Consider the following 21661-nt stretch of genomic DNA (forward strand, 5'->3'; position numbering starts at 1 on the left):
TTTTTTTTTTTTTTTTTTTTTTTTTTTTTTTTTTTTTTTTCTCAAAGGCATTGGGATCTTTCTTGCTGTCATAAATGTGTGCATGGCTGTTGGGTGAATGTTGGCTTCATAATTGATGGACAATATCCTTTTTAAGCACCATTCCTTGTCATATAAATATCGTCTATCAGTGCCCATTGTCTTTATAGCGATCTTGAGCAAACAGTTTCATTTCCAATGAGGACATCACACATTGATCTAAACACTCATCTGTAATGGATCAATTTACATTAGGAGAGCAGTATTGTAGCATTGCTGTTCATTATATTGAAAGAAGTATATGTTTAGTTACAGGCTAAAATCAATTAAACATCCCTCTGCCTTTTGCTGTGAGAAAGTCAACAAGCCAGTCTGTCTTGGACAATTATCCATCTACAGCTCCTTAAAAAAAAGGCTTCCAGCATCATCTCTGTCCTTGTAGTTCTCAGTTTCTTCTTCAAGGACCTGTTCTGCAATGATTTGCTTGTTTTGCAGTCTGGTAAAACTCCCAGCTAAAATGCATATGAGAGAAATGAACGCAGTCTTGCTCCTGCTGTTTTGGAGGGATCTTTCTCAGGGCCATACAGAGTCACGCATCCAAAAGGGAAGCCTGCACGTTCACCAGAAGGCTGCCTGTTAACACATGATGCTATACGTGGGAGATGCTGAAAAATGTAGATGCTGCTGCTTGTATCTTCACGGGTGAGATCATTATCTCCAAGTGGCCCTAATTTCAGGGGAGGAGAAAAGGAGGAATTGGGAGGAGGGGAGGGATTTGTACGATGTTGTTCTATTTCTTGCTATAATGTAAGAGAGAAGACTGCAAAGAGTGCTGATGTCTTTCTGACAAAGGGAACGTTGTTTCAGTTAGTGATGTAGCTGCAGAGGGAGAAGGAACCTGCAATTTCAAAAGCAAAACACATAGGGGAACTGCAGGGCAATGCAATGGGATTTGAGGAACAAGTTTCTTGGGGCTCTGGTGGGTGGCAGATGAAAGCATCACCTGCCCCAGACCTCTGCTAGAGGTTAGTCTCCTCGATGTGCACATGCCCTGCCTGCCACATGCTGTCACGGCGGCAGGGCTGCCGAGTGGCTGGGCGCTGGGTTCTGTGCCTGTGGGCAGGCTCCCACTGGCCTCTGCCTGCCGGCAGCAACTGGCAGAGCTCACAGGGTTGGGGGGTGCCAATGGCCCTTGTGGTGGCGCTGGACAGGCCAAGCCTCACCACAGCCATGCTGGGTGAGTGTAAAGCAGGATTTTTTTTGTCTTTATCTTGTGTGCAAGCAAGAAGTAAAAGTGATCAGCAGGGGTAGGCTTGCGTTAAGAATCCCCTCAGGACCTGATGGGCCTGGGCTAAGGAGGGTTTGTCCAGCCTTTCTGTTTTATATACCTATACATATAGATCACCGTTTGGCTTGAGACTTTGCCCACTCCATCTCTACCAGACAGGCCACTCCAGCCCTTGTTGTACTCTTTCATTACATGCACAAAACGCTGCTGCAATGCTAATAATAATAATGAGAGGGAAGGAATAGCAGATATTACAGAGCATATTAAGAAATTGATCTTAGTTTTGCTTTTGAATAAAGAGGCAGATGTCAAACCAGCTGAAGCCATTCAGTTAATTGGTTTTTGGCTCTCCTGAGTGATTATATCCATCCCGGTTCCACCAAGTTCAGCAGGTCTCGTGCTGGTCAATTAGCCTTTGGCATCCAGGAAAGGAAATGCTTCATTCAAGTTTTCTCAGAGCCCCTTTCTGTAGCATAGGGTGGCCTGAGCAGGAGCGGTTCCCCTTGGCAGTGCAGGAACTTAGGAGTGCTCTTGGCCTTCCCCTGCCCTTGCCCTGGCACCAGGCCTGTGCCCTGGCCCTCTGAAGAGGTGGATGCTGTTCAGGGGAAGAATCTGCCCCAGGAACTGGACCACAGGAAGACAGCCAGAACGAGAGGGGTTTAGGAGGACCACAGACGTTTCCTCCCAAGTGACCTTCACTGGAGGCATGTGTCCTTGCGGGCTGAGCACTCGACAGGCTGAGCCACACAGCTGTTCTGACAGCGCCGATGGATGCCTGGTGCTGGTCGCGGGCAGCCTGCAGGCTTGCCCAGTGCCACAGCTCCGATTCCTTTGGCGTTACCAGGGCTGAGAGGAGCTGAACAGCTGACGCCATTTAGTGGCTTTTCCTGCCGAGTGCTGGGTCCTGCCTTCACCGCTATGGCTTGCCAAAGGGCTCCAACACTTGCATTGCTGTGATGCAGACCCTGTAATAATAGTTGGTTACATTCAGAGAATTCAGTTCAGATTTTAAAACCTCATCAAATAGTTAATGACTGACTATTTCAACACAGCAGTTTCTTCAAGACTTGGGAGAGAAGAGAGAGAGGGAGATGGAAAAGTTATTCATGTCCCATCTGTCTGGAACGCTTGTCCCCTCCCTCCCACCCACTGAGTCACTTCCTCCCTTTATATCTCACTTAAAATTTTTCCTTTCCCCTTTAGCTTATGATTAACAGGCACTCACCCTCTGCAAATTGTCTTTTTTTTTTTTTTTTTTTTTTTTCCTGATGTAATGTTTGTTAAAGTTCTATGGGTAAGTAGAACATATTGTCTTGCAAATAGATGCATGGGGTGAAATGCAGTATATGCTGCATATGGCCATGCAAGTGAACATATCAACCACTGCAACATCCCGTTGGTGCTCCAGCCTTCCCACCTGAGCCAAGGAACTCACAATATACTGCCATGGTGATTTTGTCCCTGTCACTCAAAGCACAGCCATAAGATGCACAGGGAAAGGCAAGTTGCTTGAACCATGGGGTGGAAGTATTCTGGGGAAGCAGCACCTAGCAGGAGGGCTTGGGCAGCTGCCACCAGCCTTGAGAGGGGTTCACTCAGCTGTACGGCCTGACCCAGGTGGGTGTGCACAATGGGGTCGCTTGCTTAAACATCCCAAGGTCCCTTGGGGAGGGGATGATATGATGATGGGCTGACCCAGTCCATCTGAGGCTGTCACACTGTTGTGCTGCCAGGGATTAAGAAGGCTCTCTGTTAATTAACAGGTAATGAAGCACTTTGGAGACAAGGCAAGGGAAAGAGCTGTTTTCCAGTGGCCTCCCAGACCAGGAGTTGCACAGCTTTTGGACACATGCTGGCCTAGTGCAGCGTGCCGGGGAGATGGGCTGCGCAAAGCCTCCTGATGACTTGGTGGAGGAGAACAGCTACAGGAGAGGAGCAGGTCAGTGGGTTCATCCTGGAAACATCCAGATGAAGGAGGGGGAGCCTGGGTGCTTCCTGGGCAAACGTGGGAGGAGGTGGTGGTAATAATAATGATGATGACGAGTCCGTAAGCTCTGTGGAGGAGGTGAAGGCTGGGAGGGGGAAACTTGAACCTCCTTGCAAAGGTTATCTGAGTTACTGAGGCTTCCCAGCAAATGGTGAGAACATAAGGCCCTACATCAGATGTGGAAACCTTGCATGTGCTCCACTTGCTTGAGCCTTCTTGCACATGACTCAGAGATGGGGCATTCAGGGATTTTGGGTCAACAACACTCCAAAAAAATAGTTTCATTTTGTTTTAACGCCAAACACTTGAGCAGTTCTATGTGACTGGGGTAATTCCTATCCCAGAGAAACACCAGTAATGAGTGTTCAGTTATAGTTGCTGCCCTTCTTTGTAATCCCCTTTTGTAACAAGATCCCCCTAGCTTTTCTGGTTCCAGGCAGCTGGCCATAAGCTAATGGGTGATGCAGTAACCTGGGTAGTACATCCACTGTGGGATATGCTGAAGACTGAGGCACAGATGAGTTGCAGAACCTCTGCAGAGAGCCAGATTGGCTCCCACTGGAGATTTTAGCTGTGTGTAGGGCAGCAGCCATGGAATGACCCACATCAGCTTCCCAATTCCAGAAGCTTGCTGCAGGGGTGCCTGAGCTGCCTCTGCACTGGTGCTGGTCCATTAGTACCTTTTTGGCTCTGACTGTTTCCTGGCAAGTGGCTGTCCTGTCCCCAGACCCGTGCATTACACAGAGCTGGGACAAGGCTTTGGAGCCCCAGCCTGGCTGGTCTGGCCAGCCTCTGGGCATTTGGCAGCAGTGTCCTCATCCTACGCATGTGGATAGTGGGCTGACAGGACGGCAGGGCAGGCCTGTATTTGCTCTAACTTCGCCAGTCAGGGTCCTGTGTCTGTGAAAAGCCCAGCAGCTTCTCTTGAAGGAAGCAAGGAATATGCAGACCTCCTGGTAACAACAGACAAAACTGAAAGTTTAAACCTTTTCACTTTTGTGACACCTAGCAGGGGATTGCTATGTGGCCAGACACTAGCGTCCCACTGAGATATATGAGAGCTGATGAGTCCCAGGATGGAGTCCTGTGTTACTGGAAGTTGAGCAAGCACTAGTGCTGATGTTTCTTTTTTTCTTTTCTTTTTCTTTCTTTCTTTCTTTCTTTTTTTTTTTTTTTTTTTTTTAAATAAAAGTTTGTTCGTTTGTTCTCCCATGCCTTCACTGTGATGGGTAGCTATGCATTCTTTAGAGATTTCCTCTTTCAGCTTATTTTTGGAAACAATTTTACACGCATGCAGGGACAGTATAGCTGCCCTTGTATTATGACAGCTAATGAAATTAGTATTTCATTTGCCCCGGGCAACCTTTGGAAATAACACAATAGCTTCAGTTGTTTATTTCTCTGAGAGATGTTAATGATTAACTCTGAAAAGAAAAGTAATTCTTCTACCTGTACTTCATAAACTTTCATAGCTCTGTGCAATAGGAGGATATCTTTAGGTAATATAGGGCTTGCAAAAAGCTAAGCTCTGTAACATTACTGTGCAGATAGGTTTGGCTGCTGGAAAACTACTTCAGCCTAAGATTTTAGTGCTGCCAGCTGGCAGAAATGATCATATATGTAAAACCTTAAGCTGAGCCAGAAAAACCTGAGTTCAAATCTCTTGCCAGGGATTGTAGGATAGAATGATTAACCTGATTTTATATTTTTGGATAACTATCAAGTGCCCGAATATTTATAGTAATAAATGTCTTCCATATGTGCTGATATTGCATCCATGGAGTGTGATAGCATGATAAAGTTATTGTCTTACTTGAAGACACAAATTATAACTAATCCTATAGGCTCATGAATCACTGGCCCAATTTCTGTCAGCTTCTGTGAGGTACATCTGACTTCACTCATGTGAGCAATGCAGGTCAGCAGAGAGTTAAAGGAAAAATTCAGATAGTGCTGGGAATCCTGAGCTCTGTTTTCAGAAGCCATAGTACCAAGTGCTTGGTATTTAAGCACTTAAGCTGGTGAAGTGCCCACCTGCAGCTTTATACTTTTTCACAGTTACTAGTAGGTGCTTGAACGCATCTTTAAGCATCAAGATGCCACTGAAAATACAGCGTCTAAGCTACAAGCCTGTGGTTCGCATCACATAGCCCTGTGAACCTCTAAGTCAAAATTGGCAGGGGACTCTTAGGTTCGTTAATCTATTTGGTGCCTGCTAGACTGGTGCAATAACCATGCTTGGAGTATGTGTGCCAGTTGGGCTGACTCAGTGTGGTACTGAGGAGGCTCAGCTCCTGCAGCATTAGTGCTTCTCTAGGGATGTGATGGCTTACTGGGTCAAGCTTTTAAACACACCTTCATGCAATAAAACTTCTTCCGTGCATGATCATTGAGCTACTCTCCAGTTGGTTACAAAAAGCAACAGAGGAACTGTGTGAAGGTTATAATGTTGTAGCACGAAGGCTGTAAAAACAGAGAAAAAGGGACTAAACCACTGTTCCAGTAGTTTTCTCTTCCCTTGAAATAGAGGTAAGCCCGCCCGCCCGCCGACGTCTTCCTTTTAAATACTGACTACTGCATCTGTTTGAAACCAAAAATAATACCTTTTGATTGGAAATGTTTCAATAACATTATTTGTGCATTTTATTGAGGCAGAGGTTGCAATTATTAGAGTCACCAGGAATTTCAAACATTTAAACATAGCCTTTATTTCTCCAGACTAAACCACATCCCTGTGCAATTATTCTTCTATCTAAATGCTTTTAAACCAAGTCCTAAACCAGATCTGACGTTTGTTGCTGGTGGTCCCCCTTACAAATCAGCCCTTGAAATGATCCTGCGGGGCTAGACAAACGCCGAAGAGGCTGGGCTGGTCCTGGGGGCTGCTGAGGAAGGCAGAGCCCATCAGAAGCAGCATGCAGCATACAGTGGATCCTGTGGCTCTGAGCTGGCTGCTGTCAGTCTGGTCAGGTACGGTAGTCTGGGCCCGGCAGACTTTAATAGAATAAAGAGAAGGGTTTGTCAGGTCATGGAAACCACTTCTTCAGCCCCGTGATCTCTATATGGCTTTGCTCTCAGCTGGCGTCTCACCAGGAAGCAAACAACTGCATCTGTGGCAGGGAAGGGACTTGTCTCAACAGCCAGAATGCTCCCCAAGCATGCTCTCAATGTTGACCCTTAATCTTGTCAGCAAACTTTTTTTGAAACTTTAATTAAAACCTGAGAATGCTGAAGGGCCATTTCCTTTGTTTTCTGAATTCTCTGAATTTCCTTTGTTTTCTGGCTTCTCTACAGCCTCTGCTGTCAGCACAGGGGCTAGGCATTTAAGCACTTTAAATTTCAGTTTCTTGACGCTTCTTTCTGCACAACATAAATAAGATCTTGGGCCTAAAAGTTCTTTAAAATTCTGTTGTTGGTCAGAACAACAAACCTTGAAACCGAAGGAAAGCTTGAAGCTTAGTTTGGGTTGTAGAGAGGTGAGAGCTTGCTTAGGAGGTGATCTGAGGTAGCAGTAGTAAAAGAGGGATCCTCATCACCTGACAAATGAGGTTTTGACACCTGCCTATCTGCATCCCTGGCTCACTGGCTTGGAGGGAGCAGGATTAGGCTCATGGTAGAGCGTGAAGATGTCAGTCATGACATCTGTGTCATCTAGATGCATTTTCTCTCAGGTACTATTTAAGAAGAGGTGCTCTGAAACCTACATGACATATCAGGATGATGGTATGCCTGGTGAGGGAAGGGGTCCACCGTCTCACCCTGTAAGTCTCGTGGGAGTTGGTTGCTGTCCCATAGCAATTCTCCATGGTTTTGGCTTTTGTGATCCTATCTGAAGAGTGTGTGCCCTCTCCCTTTCCCCAGGGTAGCAGAACATTGATTGCCCCCACCCCTGAAACCTGAACACTTCTCTGGAGAAACATTGTTCTTGCTTAATCCTGTGAGGATGGTGAGCCTGCAGTAATGAAGGAGCAGAGCAAAATGCATAACTCTTTAAAAAAATAAAATAAAATAATAATAATAATAATAAAGCCACTAGGTCTCAAACAATTGCTCATCTGAGGGCAAGCAGGTTCCTGGCAAGAGTGTGTGTGCACATGAATGTACTTTGAGGTTTTTGTCTGTATAGCAGACCGGGTCTTGAGTGCACTGTCAATTAAGGGCAGCAATTCAAAGTGATTCACAGCAGATTACACCAGCCTGTCTCTTGATGGAGCACACTCTGGTTCTGTGCCTGCAGGTGCTGCGCAGACTGCCAGGCCTGGAGCTAGCCTGCAGTTATGCTGTCAGCCTCGCTTAGATCTAATGCTTTATGACAACTGTCTACCTGTAATGTGATAATGGGCTGAAAACCTCTGCAAAATTGAGAGAGTCTCTTGAAGGAAGGAGAAACTTCCGATGTGGCAGGCCTGACTCTTTCTTCCCCAAGGTCCATATGAGCTGAAAGGATTTCTTTGCAGCAGGGAGGCCTGATTCTCCTTCTGCCCCTGATGGGAGAGGTACTTGTGTTGGTCTGTGAAGCTACTGGCCTCTTGCTTTCTCCAAGCGCAGAAAGGATCAACCTGTTGCATTTTTAGGCACTTCAAATCTGCAATTAACTCTGAAATCTAAGATAATCTTGGCTTCTACCTCTTAGAGCTTCCAGTGTTTTTTTTTTTTTTTTTTTTTTTCCTGTACTTTTTGATGTTTTGGATAAAATCATCAAATCATCTTCTGCCTTCAAGATGTTTCCAGAGTTTATACAGTAACTTGGTTATGTTTAATCTCTAAAATATGAGTCACTGGCTAGAATGAGTAGCAGGTCATGTTCTAAAACAGATAATACTTGACACTGTGTAACACAGCCTGTATTAAAGGGGCCAGATTCCTACCCGCCTTTTAGTGGTGTGATCCAGGAATAACTTCAGTGACTGTGCTACATCAGTGTGCAGTAAGAGTCAGATCTAAAGCATCCTAACATGCCGTTAAAGCCCTCCAAATTTGTTATTCAGGTAAAAGAACAAGAACACTGCAACTGGGAAGGTTGGGATGGTCCCAACCATCCCAAGGGATGGGTGGTCCGTGTGCTGTGGGGAGGTCCAGCCATGTTCTCCTGCACTACAGGCCCTCTTCCCCACAGCTCCTGCTGCAGTTGGTGCCACAGCATTGGCACCATCTTGGTCCGGTTGCTGGCACAGGACCTGATGACAACGCAAACCTTGTTTCACAGCCAAAGTGTTGTCTTTATGGCTGGTGTAAGCAGTCACAGCCTGTTCTGTTCTGGCTGCTCTGCATCCATCCCAGCTCAACCAGGCCCGGGGCTGGCATTAGGTGTTGGCAGGGCAGGTGCTGCAATGGGGACAGCAGGACAGCTGTGGTCTGCTGATGGCTGTGTGGCAGACCTGGCCAGTACAGGTGGGCTGTGGACAAGCACCAGGTGACTGCTCTGAGTGCTGTGAACAAGCACCAGACCCTGTGGGGTGCCCTTCCATGCAGGAGCAGTGAGTTGGATGAGCTCTCTAGTGCGAGTGGTCCAGCCCCATCCTCGTGTATGCTTCTGGGAAGCCAGGACCAGGCTGTGGGGCTGTGGACTCTGCTCTTGAGATCAGAGTCCCCTCCAGGGAAAACAGGGATGTTTACACAGAGCAAGGCTATCTTAATGGCCATGTGATAATTGTTAAGAGGCCTGAGGCTGCAGCATAAGCCCTTCCCTACCACCTTCTCATCCTCCGGAGCACAGGCCCCTGTGGTAGCTCTGACCTCCTTGCCATTCACTGTCACATCTGTGGGCTTATCATGCTCCTTAAAGAGCCCATAAACCCATTAGCTCTGGGTAAATAATCCCTGGGCTGTCTTTAGAATAATTAAAACCAAAAGGCAAACAGTTACTCTGGACTATCAGCAGCCTATCAACAAAACTTGTGTCTTGAAATGTGTGTTCAATTTCTGTTATTAAAAGGCCCAGAGCCATATGTGAAACATTATCACGCATCTTTGTGAAATTAGCAGAACTATTTGAACAACCATTTTGTCTCTATCAAAACAGAGCCTTGTTATTATTATTTTTTCATACTGTGTAGGAAGGTGAGAGAGCCTTTTGGAGAGCAGGAGGGCTGAGGCAGAGAAACCCACTTCTGTCAGCCCTGAGTGTGTCTGTTTGCTGTGGAGGGGCAGGCTCTTTCTGAGATGCCCAGGCAGTGCTGGTCATAAACTGGCAAACAGGGGGAAGAGCAAGATGAAGAGACATATGCTGCTTTTAATCTTGAGATCCAGGAGACTGCTTGGGTTTCCTTTAACTCCTTAATTGCTCTGCTTTGAGTGAGGCTTTCACAGGACTTACCAAACTAAATTCCCATTAAAGTCAATGAAATTCTCACTACTGAATCAGTGGGAAAAGAAGAAAAGGCAATGCGAAGTGTGCTTTGAAATTCCAACCACTTATGGTTAGGAGCATATGTTAGAAAAGTGATGTTGCTTCTGACTCCGTATGAACTTTGGGGACCTGGGAGTTGGACTCAGTGATCCTTGTGGGTCCCTTCCAACTTGGGATATTCTATGAACCTTCAAAATAGCATTAGACCTCTTTTTAAATAAATAAATCTACCCCTTAGTTTCTTGAACTAGCCCTCTGAAAATGATACCAAAACCACTTGAGGGCAAGGTTTTCTGAAGGAAGGGGAAGAAGGAAGAGGAGCTGCTTCTGATAAGGAGTGACCAATAACTGTGGGCAAGGTCAACACGTAGCCTGCATCAGGGTTGGAAGGAAAACATGGTGTGAAGTGTTTTGTCCTTTAATGGACATTTAAAAAATAAACAAAGGAAGATAAAATAATTACTGAGCTGTTTGGAAATGCATTTGTCAACTGACACTAGCATACCAGCCCACCCTGCGGAGCAAATGCTTTAGTGCTGGCTTTGCACGGCATGCAGTGGATTTGTTGCTTTAATGGTCATAGTTGGATTCTCTTTTGAATAGGCATTTCTGGTTTCAAGAGTGTTGAAGACGAACAAGATCATATTTGGAGACAATGATTGTTAAAGAAAATGCCAGTGCTTCTTGCCAGGCCTAGTTATCAGCCAAATGGATTGAGATACGGCAAACAAAACTGAAGAATAAATATGAAATCAGTTGATTTAGTCTGCTTAGTTAAATTGAACAACAACATCCCTTGATTGTCATAGCTGAATCAGCAAATATAAAAAACCAAAGACAGTCAACCCTACACTTACAACCCACTTGAGGTTTTCACGCTGACAACCTAGTCGCTAAGTATAAATGGTCCTCCCACTACTGGTTTGTCTGAGTCTCGGGTTATATTCTGGGATATGACTGAATCACTAGCCCTTTGACCTTAACTATTTTTATTTTTTTTTTTTTTTTTTTTTTTTTTTTTAACTGAACAATTACATTATAACTTTTTTTGCTGTGCCAAGTATTTCTACTAGAAAATATTTTGGAGGACTCATGTAATAACAAACGTGAAGGATTTCTGATATGAAAGAGTCTTGCTTATATTCATTTCTTAGCTCCAGAGTGAGATTAACTTTGTTCAACTACTGCTTAAAATCTAAACCCATATGTCTCCAAATATACAGTGCTCAGAACTACAGGCTCTTAGTATATCTGCAATAAAAACACTAGTTTTAGAAATAGTAATGTTCGATGTGACCCCTGATTATCCAGACTCAGCTCCCTTCATTATTAATATAGAGTAGTGGCTTTTATCCTCTTTCTGCAGAGCTGTGGATCCCAACTGAAATTTGGCATGTTTTGCTTTTCTGAGAAGATCTTTAGTGGGTCCTTTTAGAAGCAGCTCACAAGTACCTATGGTTGAGTGGACCAGAGCTGAAAACCAAGAACAGGGAGAAACTTCAGACCAAGATATTCAGCTTTATTTGTGTATCAGCAGCTGTTATATATAATTTTCACTAGTAAATAAGTGTATAGTCATTGTTTTGTGCAGCAGGATTCAGTCTCTATTCCTCTAATATGTTATGCGATGCAAATGTAGAGAATTTAGGAGTCCTACTGTTTGGAAAATGAACCAAAGAAAAATGCTTTCAGAGACCCTTTCTGAGTCCATAGCAAACAGCACTTGGAGCTTATATGAGATGATAATCCAGTAAACGGCAAACACCTTTCTAAACATGATAAATTACCACTGTTAGCAAAAGGTGGGCACGTTTTGGGGTGGGAGAGAGCAATAAACAGCCTGAAAGCTGTTACTCTGTGTTACCTCTGGAGGCTCAGCAGCCATTAAAAGGAACTTTTGCACATTCCCTTGTAGGAAATCAAGCTAACTTGCAAAACATAGCTACCTTGTAGGCCTCGCAGAAATATATTTGTGCCCAGTGCTAGCAACGCTGCTGCCTTAGAACTGGGGAAAGGGCCCCACCTCCCAGGGCCAGTGCTGCTGCACTGCCAGCCTGGCATTGCCCCTTCTTGCCACCCTCCTGAAGGTGCTGTGGCAAGTGTGTTCTTCACTGTGCAGGGCTCGGCTTGAATTGTGTGGCAGTCAGTGTACAAATGTTTTTCTGGGGACATGGGCTGGGAAGTGGCCCTTCTGGGTCTCAGCTCCAGCACCCCGAATGCAGGTGCTGTGGACATCATGATTATCTGTGGTGTGCTAATACTACCAGGATGGGTGCCCTCGCTCATCTTGCCTGGACATGATGATAATTGCACTGGGTGTTGTTCCTTAACATGGGGATCTAGGAGGAGCAACAACTTCATCAATATTGGACTTATTAAGTCCCTGAAATATAATAAAATACCATTTCTGAGACCTGGGGGTGAGGTGTAGAAACCTCTCCAGCAGGGACAAAGTTAATAGTCAGAGTCTGATAAGCTGCAGTTTGGCTCTGATTGCGGTGGAGATATCAGTCTGGAAAGCTGCCCAGCGTGCTGTTGAAGAGCTCTGTAATTAGCACGTGACCGCTGCTGGTGGTAGATCGCAGGGTAATAAGAACATGACCAACCTCATCTCTTCTCAGTTGTTGCAGGCCCTTGGTCTCTAGCTCTTTATGAAGCTGTGGGTAGCCCTTTAATTAAAGCTCTTGACGGAGATCCTGTAGGCCAGCGAGCTGCAATGTTAAATGCCAATTGATTAGGGAATGAATGTCTCTGCAACTTTGCAGCCCTGTGATCCACCCCATATCAATATTGTAGTTGGATGTCTTTTGAAATTGTATATAATCAGTGTCTTATTAAATCTACAGCATCCCTGTTAAATTACATGCTGTGTGTAATGGTTTCTAGAGAGCTGAATCTCAACGCAAGCGTTGTGTGTAGGGAAGCGGAGGTGACTTTCGATGTTAGCCCCACCAAAAACAGCTGAACTGAACCCCCTCTGGGGACACCTCTGGGGGCTGACAAGCCCCTCAAGATGCTCCAGCTGGGACAGCTCAGCTACAGCAGGCCTGTACCAAGGAGGGGTGAGCACCCACATTGTGGGTGCTGTAAGATGGGGACTGTGCTTGATGAGGCAAGTGTACACCCAGAGCCAGGTGCTGCCCCTCGCATGCTGCAAAGCCGCATTCCAGGCAGGCTTTTGTAAGTGTTACAGGTGGCATAATTGTTTGCTCGTTGAAGCATATGTATATCTTATTCTATTAAAGATTATTTGAGATATAAAATTAAAATTCTTCAGTTAAAAAAAAAAAAAAAAAAAGAAATATATGTTTGGGATTTTTCCTTTATTATAGAAGTTGGTGCTTTATGTCTTCCAAAATAGTCATTTAAAAAACTTTCAAAACTGTTAAACTTCTTCTCCCCTTGGTGGTTTTTGTTTTGTTTGTTTGTTTTCTGACAAACCTTAAAAATTTCCCCTTTTGCAATTGTAAAAAAAAAAGAAAGTGACAAAAAAGTGACATATTGAAGAAATTGAAAAATAAAATCCTAATAAAAATTCCTAGGAGGAGAAACCATGATCGCAATGAGACTGTGTCAGTGATGACACTGGGACAAAATCTGGCATAGAGGAGTACAGGGTACATAATCTGTGAATCTAACTAGTCTGTTGCTGCTGCAGTCCTTTCCCTGGTATGTCCATACCTTGAAGGACGTGAACTGAAGGTTGTATGAAGAGCGTTATGTCCAGTGCCTACAAAGGGAACTAATTTTCATAAGTTTGCTTCAGCACTTTTAAAGACTCTTTGGTTTTGCAATATCCTGTGGCAATGATTTCCTCAGTCTAATTGAGATTGTTTAGTTTACATGCACCAATTCTTGATTAGATGAAGAGGCTCTGTCAGATTTATCCATACATACCATAGCTACATACTAATGTCTTTCAAGAGAATTAATAATAAGTTTTAAAAGGCCTGCTTTGGAAGCAGCATTGTGATTATTTATTTATCTTTAACAATGCTCTTTTAATGCCATTCAGACTCATCTTCCTCTCCGAGCTCCCTGCTGAGGTGCATGCTGTAAGTCTGCAGAGGCAGCTCCTCCTTTTCACAGATGAGCTTTGCTCTGGCTGCCTCCCTGTCCCTCTGGCACAGTCCCTCACCATACCATCAGCTCTGGGGTCACTGCTGTGCCCTCCACTGCCACTCTTGCGTGCCCTGCTGGCAGCCGAGCTGCTGGGGCTTGGCAGAGTGGGACCACCTCAGCCCCCTTTGGCATCTGGGAGCTGGGGGACTGTGGAGCCCCCTGCTCCTGCGAGCTGGCACCAGCATCCCCTGGGAAGATGGAGACAGCAGAGGTGAGTTTCCTGGACTGACTGGTGCTTTCTGTTGGTACCAGCACTCAGCTTTGGCACAGCAGCCTCTTTGCTGACCTGTTGGTGAAGCTCTCTGATGGGAGAGCACACAGTTGTGAAAAGCTTGGCTTCTCTATTTTCTTTGCGCATGCTAGGTGCAGTACAGATGACTTGTGGCCAAGCTGGAAGCCTGGCATTTGAACAGATGCCCAGGGCAGTTAGCTGGAGCTAGCTGCGAGCAGGCACTAGCCCTGGGAGCAGCTGAGCTGTCTTAGTTCTGTGTAGACCAACTAATTAGCCTGGGCAGAGAGCCCTGCTGGTGTGGCAGTACTTCTTCAGGTCCCCAGTGATCCTGGGTATCTGCCCCAAGCTGAATTGCCTGTTGTAGACATTCCCTGTCTTTGCCAACTGCAACTTGGCAGTGGAGAATCAGGCCTAGAAGTGTTCTGTATTCCTGTGATGTGGGTAGTTGTATGTCAGGGGGTGCTCAGTTGCACTTGCCACTTGTAAGACAGTCACCTCTCAGTAAAATGCATGGCAGCGTTCTGTGCTCTTCCTACCACAGGAAAGTTTCAGGTTCTTCTGGCCAAACCTCAGGACGGGGCAGGAGAGCTCCGGTAATGTTGCAGCTGTATCAATTCACCTAATTTAGAATGTAGCGCAAATATGTTACTGATTCAGAAAGAAAAGATGTGTCTAGAAATTATCTCTTCATTTGTGTTTATTAGAAAATTGTGTAAAAAATACATGCTCAATTGCTGCTGAATTGCTGTAATTTATTACATTATACTTTGAACAACTGGTTAAAATGCATGTGTATTACAGCTGGACCTGGACTAAACTTCATGTCTGAGGGTGCCTGTGTTCTGTAGGAGTTGAGGTACTAATCTGAGGTCTGCTTTTGGCATTTAAATGCTTTGGAATAAAAAGCTCCTTTCAAAGAATTTGGACCCAAGCAGAGGAGCTGAGACATTCACCCCAGCACTTGTAAGTCAACACTGTCAGAAGTGTGCTGGCAGGAGTTCTGCTTTCTCACTGCTACTCACACCTAGACTGTTTTGTAGCTTTGTTCATAGTTCTTTCATAAATTCAAAGGTATTTCACCTGCTGTTAATAAAAGAACCGTATCTCTGCTGAAGTACTAGCCAGAATGAATTCCCTCCTTCTATGCTTGTTTGGGGATTTGTTTTTTTCCTGTTCTTTTAACATAGGCTTAAATCTTAGGGACTGCACACATGGGAAACTCACCAGGAGAAAAACTAGTGTGCAGATTGTACTAAACTGTAATCTTACTCTTACCCCTGAAGACCCATATTAAGCTGTGAATCTAAAGTCATAGCTGTTCCCTAGTTAGTTTACCAAAAAGCTTCCACTGAGCCAGGGAAGCAGTTCCCCTAGCTCAGAGCAGGGTGCTCCCCATCAGTTGCAGCATGTTTTACAGGCAGGCACGCTGGCTGGGGGCCACATCTGCAGCTCAGGTGTAGCAGCACTCAACTCCTACAGCCTGTCTGCTTTGGGGGGAGGATGTGGGAAGTCAGCACAGCCTGAGGAGATGGATAAAAGGCTAGTAACAAACAGAAGAGTGTTTGGTGAAGTCCTATCTACAACTCTGTGTCTGGCATGCTGATACAGTAAAGCCCTGTGTGTGGATGACAGATCTACCCCAGTGCTCCCTCCAGCACAAGGACTCCAGGGTTGTGCTGTGAATCCTCCTGCTGAATGCCTGGCTAGCTACATGGGCCCTGGGGCTGCTGGTGAGCAAAGATGTTTCATTTTTGAAGGCAAGTCCTCCATCCTGTGTCAAGGGTCCTAGTGCATCCCTAGAAGGCATCACCAGCTGGGTAGATGGGGGGAGAGCAGTGGATGTCATCTACCTTGACTTTAGCAAGGCTTTCAATACTGTCTCCCATGACATCCTGCTAGTAAAGTGTGGGATAGAGGACTGGGCAGTAAGGTGGCTTGAGAACTGGCTGACTGGCCGAGCTCAGAGGGTGGTGATTGGCAGCGCAGAGTCCGGCTGGAGGCCTGTGACTAGTGGTGTTCCCCAGGGGTCGGTGCTGGGTCCGTCCTGTTCAACATCTTCATCGACGACCTTGATGAGGGAATAGTGTCTGCCCTCAGCAAGTACACCGACGACACAAAGCTGGGGGGAGTGGCTGACACACCAGAAGGCTGTGCTGCCGTTCAGCGAGACCTGGACCAGCTGGAGAGATGGGCAGGAGGAAACCAAATGAGGTTTAATAAGAGCAAGTGTAGAGTCCTGCACCTGGGAAGGAACACCTGGAAGTATCAGTACAGGCTGGGGGACGACCTGCTGGAGAGGAGCTCTGAGGAGAAGGCCCTGGGGGTCCTGGTGGACGACAGGTTGACCATGAGCCAGCAGTGGGCCCTGGTGGCCAAGAGGGCCAATGAGATCCTGGCGGGCATTAAAAGGAGAGTGGCCAGCAGGTCAAGGGAGGTGATCCTCCTCCTCTACTCTGCCCTGGTCAGGCCTCACCTGGAGTACTGTGTCCAGCTGTGGGCTCCCCGGTACAAAACAGGCAGGGATCTCCTGGAAGGAGTCCAGCGGAGGGCCACAAAGATGATACGGGGCCCATAGTATCTTCCCTATGAGAAAACGCTGAGAGACCTAGGTCTGTTAGCCTGGAGAAGAGAAGAGTGAGAGGGGATCTTATCAATGTGTATAAATATCTGAGGTGTGGGAGACAGGGATTTGGCCAACCTCTTTTCAGTGGTTTGTGGGGACAGGATAAGGGGCAATGGCCACAAGATGGAGCACAGGAAGTTCTGCCCCAACATGCGTAAGAACTTCTTCACGGTGTGGGTGACAGAGCGCTGGAACGGGCTGCCCAGGGAGGTTATGGAGTCTCCTTCTCTGGAGATATTCAAGGCCCGTCTGGATGCCTACCTGGGCAGTCTGCCCTAAGAAACCTGCTTTGGCAGGGGGGTTGGACCTTTCGAGGTCCCCTCCAACCCTTTCAATTCTGTGATTCAGTGAAGCCTGAGCTGTGGTCTCCTTTAGGAATCTTTTACAAAATCCCTGCTTCAAACTCTTTTAGAATTTTCTGCTGCCCACATCCTGTGCAGAGAAAGGGGAGGTTGTTATTTTATTAGTCTTATTATTAGTCTAATTAGTGTTGTGTAATTTTAGAGTTGCCCATTGTCAATGGGGATGCGTGCATCCATTGGGATGCCTGTGCTGTAGCACCTAGCAAGTCATAGCCATTTCACTATGTCCAAGTGCTCCATGGCACATTGCGTCCACCAGACATCACCACAAGCTGCCTTGAGAGAGATTGCCCAAAGTGCCAGCTCGCACAGCCAAATTCATTGGGAAGTCAAGGGTTGCAGGTACTGTTTTCTTCAGTTCATGGACAGTTTGTGAGGGACCAGCCCTGCTCCCGGTCAGGTTCACAGGCCCGGAGAGATGGGGGGAGTGGGAAACAACCATGCCCCTCAGCTTCATGCTCCGCTTGGCCTCAGATCGCCCAGTTAGTAGAATAGGTACTTTTAATGTGATTTAAAATTGTAGGTCACAAATGACTTGCCAGGTGATTTGTTCATATTAAGTTGCACTTTAGACTTTCATTCTCAAAGGTGAACATTGGCTTATTTACAGTCCTCTAAGGGAGAAAAACAGAATTTAATAGAACTTGCTAAATAGAGCAAATGAGGCTGCAGTACACATCTCTCCGTTACATATTAATCTGGTGTTATTAAGTGTTAACTTAACAATGTGTTGTATGGACAGCTAAAAGGGGCCAGGAAAAGTCTGAGTGTCAAGCATGTAAACAGCTAGTTCTTTTTATTGGAATCATTAACTGCACTCCAGCTAAATCCTTTGTTTTCCTGGCTGGTTTAAATTAAACTAGCAAAATTGATTTAAAAGAAAAAAAGAAAAAGTGTTGCTTTTAGTATGTATCAAAAGGTTCAACAGCATAATTTGATTCTATGTCTATTTAAAAAATTTCATAATTTTTTAAAATTTGATTTACTCAAATTTCCTTTGGTACAAATCTGGGATTGTCTAGGGCCAGTTCAGGGAAGCATGTTTAACACATCCTTTTTGGGGACACTCCTAATGCATTCCATTGGTACTTGGTAATTTTAAGCACATGCACAGGAACTGGGGATGTCCTGAGCCGGGCCCTGTGATGCTCACCACAGGGCCAGGCCGCACGTGTGTTGGGGTTCCCCTGTTCCTGCCCCAGTCCTGCAGCCAGGCTGGGCGTGCCAAGAGCCTGGGAGGAAGCAATAAAACCTGAGCTCACCTCCCTGGTGCCAGCTTCACTGAGCCTTTGACTCATGTGTGCGCTTTTGGTCCTGCAGAACATTGCAGCCAGAGCTGGGTGAGCCCCCTGTGGCTTTCACTCCAGGCCGGGCGCAGGGTGGTTACCGCCTAGGCCTGCCCCGAGCACGGGGCGTCATGGATTCCCAGTCACTCAAGAAGGTCACCTCAGGAGCTCTAAACTTTCAGCTTGGGCTTTAGCTTGTTTTGAAAAGCCTCTTTAAATCCCAAGAGGCAAGTGTTGATTTAAACTTGCGCAGTGCTGTGGTCTCTCTCCGCCAGCTGGTGCTCCCTGATGAGCGTGGGGCCTGGCCAGCCCCAGGGCTACTGTAAATCCTTGCCCTTCTCCTGCCAGGCCGCTTGCCTGTGGGCTGCCAGGTGCTTTCAGCTGACTGACAGACTTGCCTAGGCCCTGCAGCATGCAGAAAGCCTGAGTGAAGCTTGGTGCTGATGGTGGGATTGCAGGATCCCACCCTTACCGGGTTCACCTGACTTCAGCAGCAGCCACACAGGTGAGCCCTGCCGGCTGCTGAGCTGTGCCCAGGGCTCTGTTCTCCCTGTGCGCTCATGTTGTGCTCAGCTACTTGCTTCTGGTTTTCTTCTTGCTCCATCCTTCCCCTCTCCTACGCACGCACCTGGCTGTTGCTGCCTTCCCAGGGTGCAGATGGGCCTGCTCGATAGCCTACATTTGTGGAACAATCAAATTTAAAAACACACATTTGCCTCTTATATAAATGTGTTTATATTGTACTTAAGTACTTTTACGTTAAAATCGGATCAAGTCATCCTGAGCTCCAGGAGGGCTCTAGCACCTGATGGGCAGGCAGGACATGCTGTTGGGTCCCACTGGCTGAGGTTATGATAGAAGCTTCCAACCTGAACGTGTTGCTGGCTGGGCAGTAACGTACATCTGAGACCTTGACAGGATCCTGTACAGCTCTTTTTTGGTTTGGTTTTGTTTTAAATGTAGGTGGGCCTGGTGAGGCACCTCCTGGAACTGGTAAAAACTTAGGAAGTATTTTGTACAGGTGACCAGAGAAGCTCAGAGCCTTGTTGTGGCGGGAGTTTTGAAAGGGTGATGGTGTGAGAGGTGGCTTGTGTACCTCTGCAGGATGCACTGGTGTGAGTTACCTGTCAGGGTCACTGCTCCCCTGAATGCTCTTACGGCAGCCGGTCCTGCGTGCCCTCCTTAAGCAGCTGCTGGGGGGAGTAGAAAGGGCAGTGGTGGGCAGCAGGAGGCTGAGAGCAAGCAATTACCCTCCCTCACTGGGAGAGGAAATTTGAACAAGACCTAAAATCAAATAATCTTAATGGTTGCAGGTGGAGGAAAGACAATATAGAAGAAAATGTCCCTGTCCTTCCCTCACCTTTCTGGGAATACTTCAAAAGGAATGAAATGGGCAATCAGTAAATGATTCGACAAAATGCATTCCTGATTTATCAGCAAAGTCAAATGAAATTACCCAAACAATTTAGAGATTAGGAGCATTGCAGAGCTCTAACTCTTCCTTGAGGGAGGTACACCCACAGTTTGTATTTACCAGAGCACTAAAATACCATTTGTCTCAGTCAGAGATGGTAGGACTTTGCAGGCTTCCATCTGAGGGTCTGGGCCTTGCACAGAAGGCACACCTGTGGGCTGCCTGGTGCAAGGGTAAGGACTGTGTTTCCAGGATGAGCTGAGGAAAGAGCCAGCATGATGGCAGTGGCTGGCTCCCCACATAATTTCTAAGGACTCATTGCTGAAATGTCTACCCGCAGAGCTGCTTGCCGGGTTCCCCTGACTTTAAATAGACTTCACTTAATGCTAGAAACAACAGGATTTTTTATCTTCCATGTTTCTTTGAGGTTGGGACTGTGTCTCCTGTGGTGTTTCTATAATGAATAGTTAGAGGTTCAGAAATGTACCTAAGACTTCCCTGTTCCCGTACAATAATAAATCGCGAATAAGCTGTTTCAGTAACAGGCTGCACAGAGCCTTCCCCCTGTGCTGGAGGAAGATGTGGAAGTGTAACAGCTCAGGCATTCCCTGATCCTTGCAGCATGAGCTTGCAGGCAAAGCACTCGTGCATACCCTCACTATCGGAAAGGAGCTTTCGATAAAGCTGGAGCAAAGCTATTATTCATCATGCTGTCTAGATCCTTCAGAGAGGTTAGTTCACTCCTGCCTTGGACACAGCAAGTGAAACACTGTGGTAAGGAAAGGACAAGCATTCAAAAGGCTCCTCGGGGACTTGCAAAGTATGAAGAAGACTAAAGTTGAAATATTTATGGTTGGTTGGGGAATACTTCTATTGCCTGATGCACCGTTGCCCCTTGGATTCTTTCAGTTCCTGAAGCTGGCTCTGGAATTGGTGGAAGAAAATATGCGAAGACCCTGGTAAATGCAACTGTAGTAATGTTCTTCTTTATTTATTTTAAGAGGAACAGCAAGGCACTGCGGAGCTATATTTTAGTGACTTGTGCCCTTCTGCTCAGTGCAAGAACTGATTTACGCTCTGTTAGGCAATAAGATAATATTTATAAATGTTTCTTTCCTGATAGTGTGTGCAAAAGCCTTTACCACTTTCAGGGAGGGGGGAAATAATCAAAACAAATATTTCCCTATTTGTATTCCCCACTGCTTTCCACACACAAAGGCAATTTCCCACCCTCCTCAGCTCTCTCCAAGGGATATATAGAAAGGTTTTGCTGAGAGATGCTTGGAACAAAACACAGAATTCAGAACATCCTATGCTTTGTGCATGTTCCAAGTTAAACCCAAACAAAGCAGCTGGAGTCCACCTTCGTGCTTCCCCCTTTACAGCTAGTCATTCTTTTTTGTTGTGTGTCCTGGAAAGTTAAAGGCTTTGCCTAGAGGATAATGCCCTACTTTGTTTGATACCCAAGGGGAAGAAATCACAAACCTTTTTTTGGGATTTAAATGAAGAGATTGGGTGCCTTTGCTTCTTTTTTCCTAAAGACACAAGAGACATGGCTCCTTCTGTCAGATAAATGAGTAGAGTGAGAGTCGGCAGGCAAATTCTGAACTCGGAGCAGTGCACTGCAGCAAGTCTTGGCTGTTGTGCCCTCCACATCACTTCGTGTGGCCCCAAACTCTGTCAGCACACCCACTAGGTGTGAGGCAGTGGTGCCGTGCCTCTGGGCCACAGCAGGTGTTGGGTTGCTTCAGGAGGGGTCCTCAGTGGGCCTGCTGGATGCTGTAGCCCCGGGCTGCACATCACCCCTTTGCTAGCTGGCTGATTCAAGGATTTGCCAGCTGATTCCATCCAGAGAAAGGCTGGAAGGATGGGTTGGCCACTTCATGGGGACTGCAGTCCTCTTGCTCCAAGCAAGGCCAGATTCTCATGTTGTTGTGCCCTCGCAATGTCCATGGAGTTAATCCCAACCTACAGTGATGC

General features: G+C 46.3%; 2 long non-coding RNA genes across 4 annotated transcripts in view; one reads left to right on the plus strand and one right to left on the minus strand.

Annotated features, from left to right (window-relative positions):
- Nucleotides 1-1530: 1530 nt before the first annotated feature.
- On the minus strand, nt 1531-2661 carry LOC118170035. The gene is made up of 2 exons (XR_004752449.1): nt 2532-2661; nt 1531-2271 (listed from the first exon to the last, which is right to left on the minus strand). It is a non-coding gene; the product is annotated as an uncharacterized LOC118170035 (long non-coding RNA).
- Nucleotides 2662-2799: 138 nt separating this feature from the next.
- The window catches only part of LOC118170034, a 41051-nt gene continuing 22189 nt past the window's right edge, over nt 2800-21661 (plus strand). For 2 of the 3 annotated variants that reach the window (XR_004752446.1, XR_004752448.1), the window contains exon 1: nt 3006-3245. This is a non-coding gene — a long non-coding RNA (uncharacterized LOC118170034). Of the gene's footprint in view, nt 2924-3005; nt 3246-21661 lie in introns of those variants that run through there. The other variant, XR_004752447.1, reaches the window with a different exon arrangement.

This window comes from Oxyura jamaicensis, chromosome 7, assembly GCF_011077185.1.
Source record: "Oxyura jamaicensis isolate SHBP4307 breed ruddy duck chromosome 7, BPBGC_Ojam_1.0, whole genome shotgun sequence".
In the NCBI taxonomy this organism is placed as follows: Eukaryota; Metazoa; Chordata; class Aves; order Anseriformes; family Anatidae; genus Oxyura; species Oxyura jamaicensis.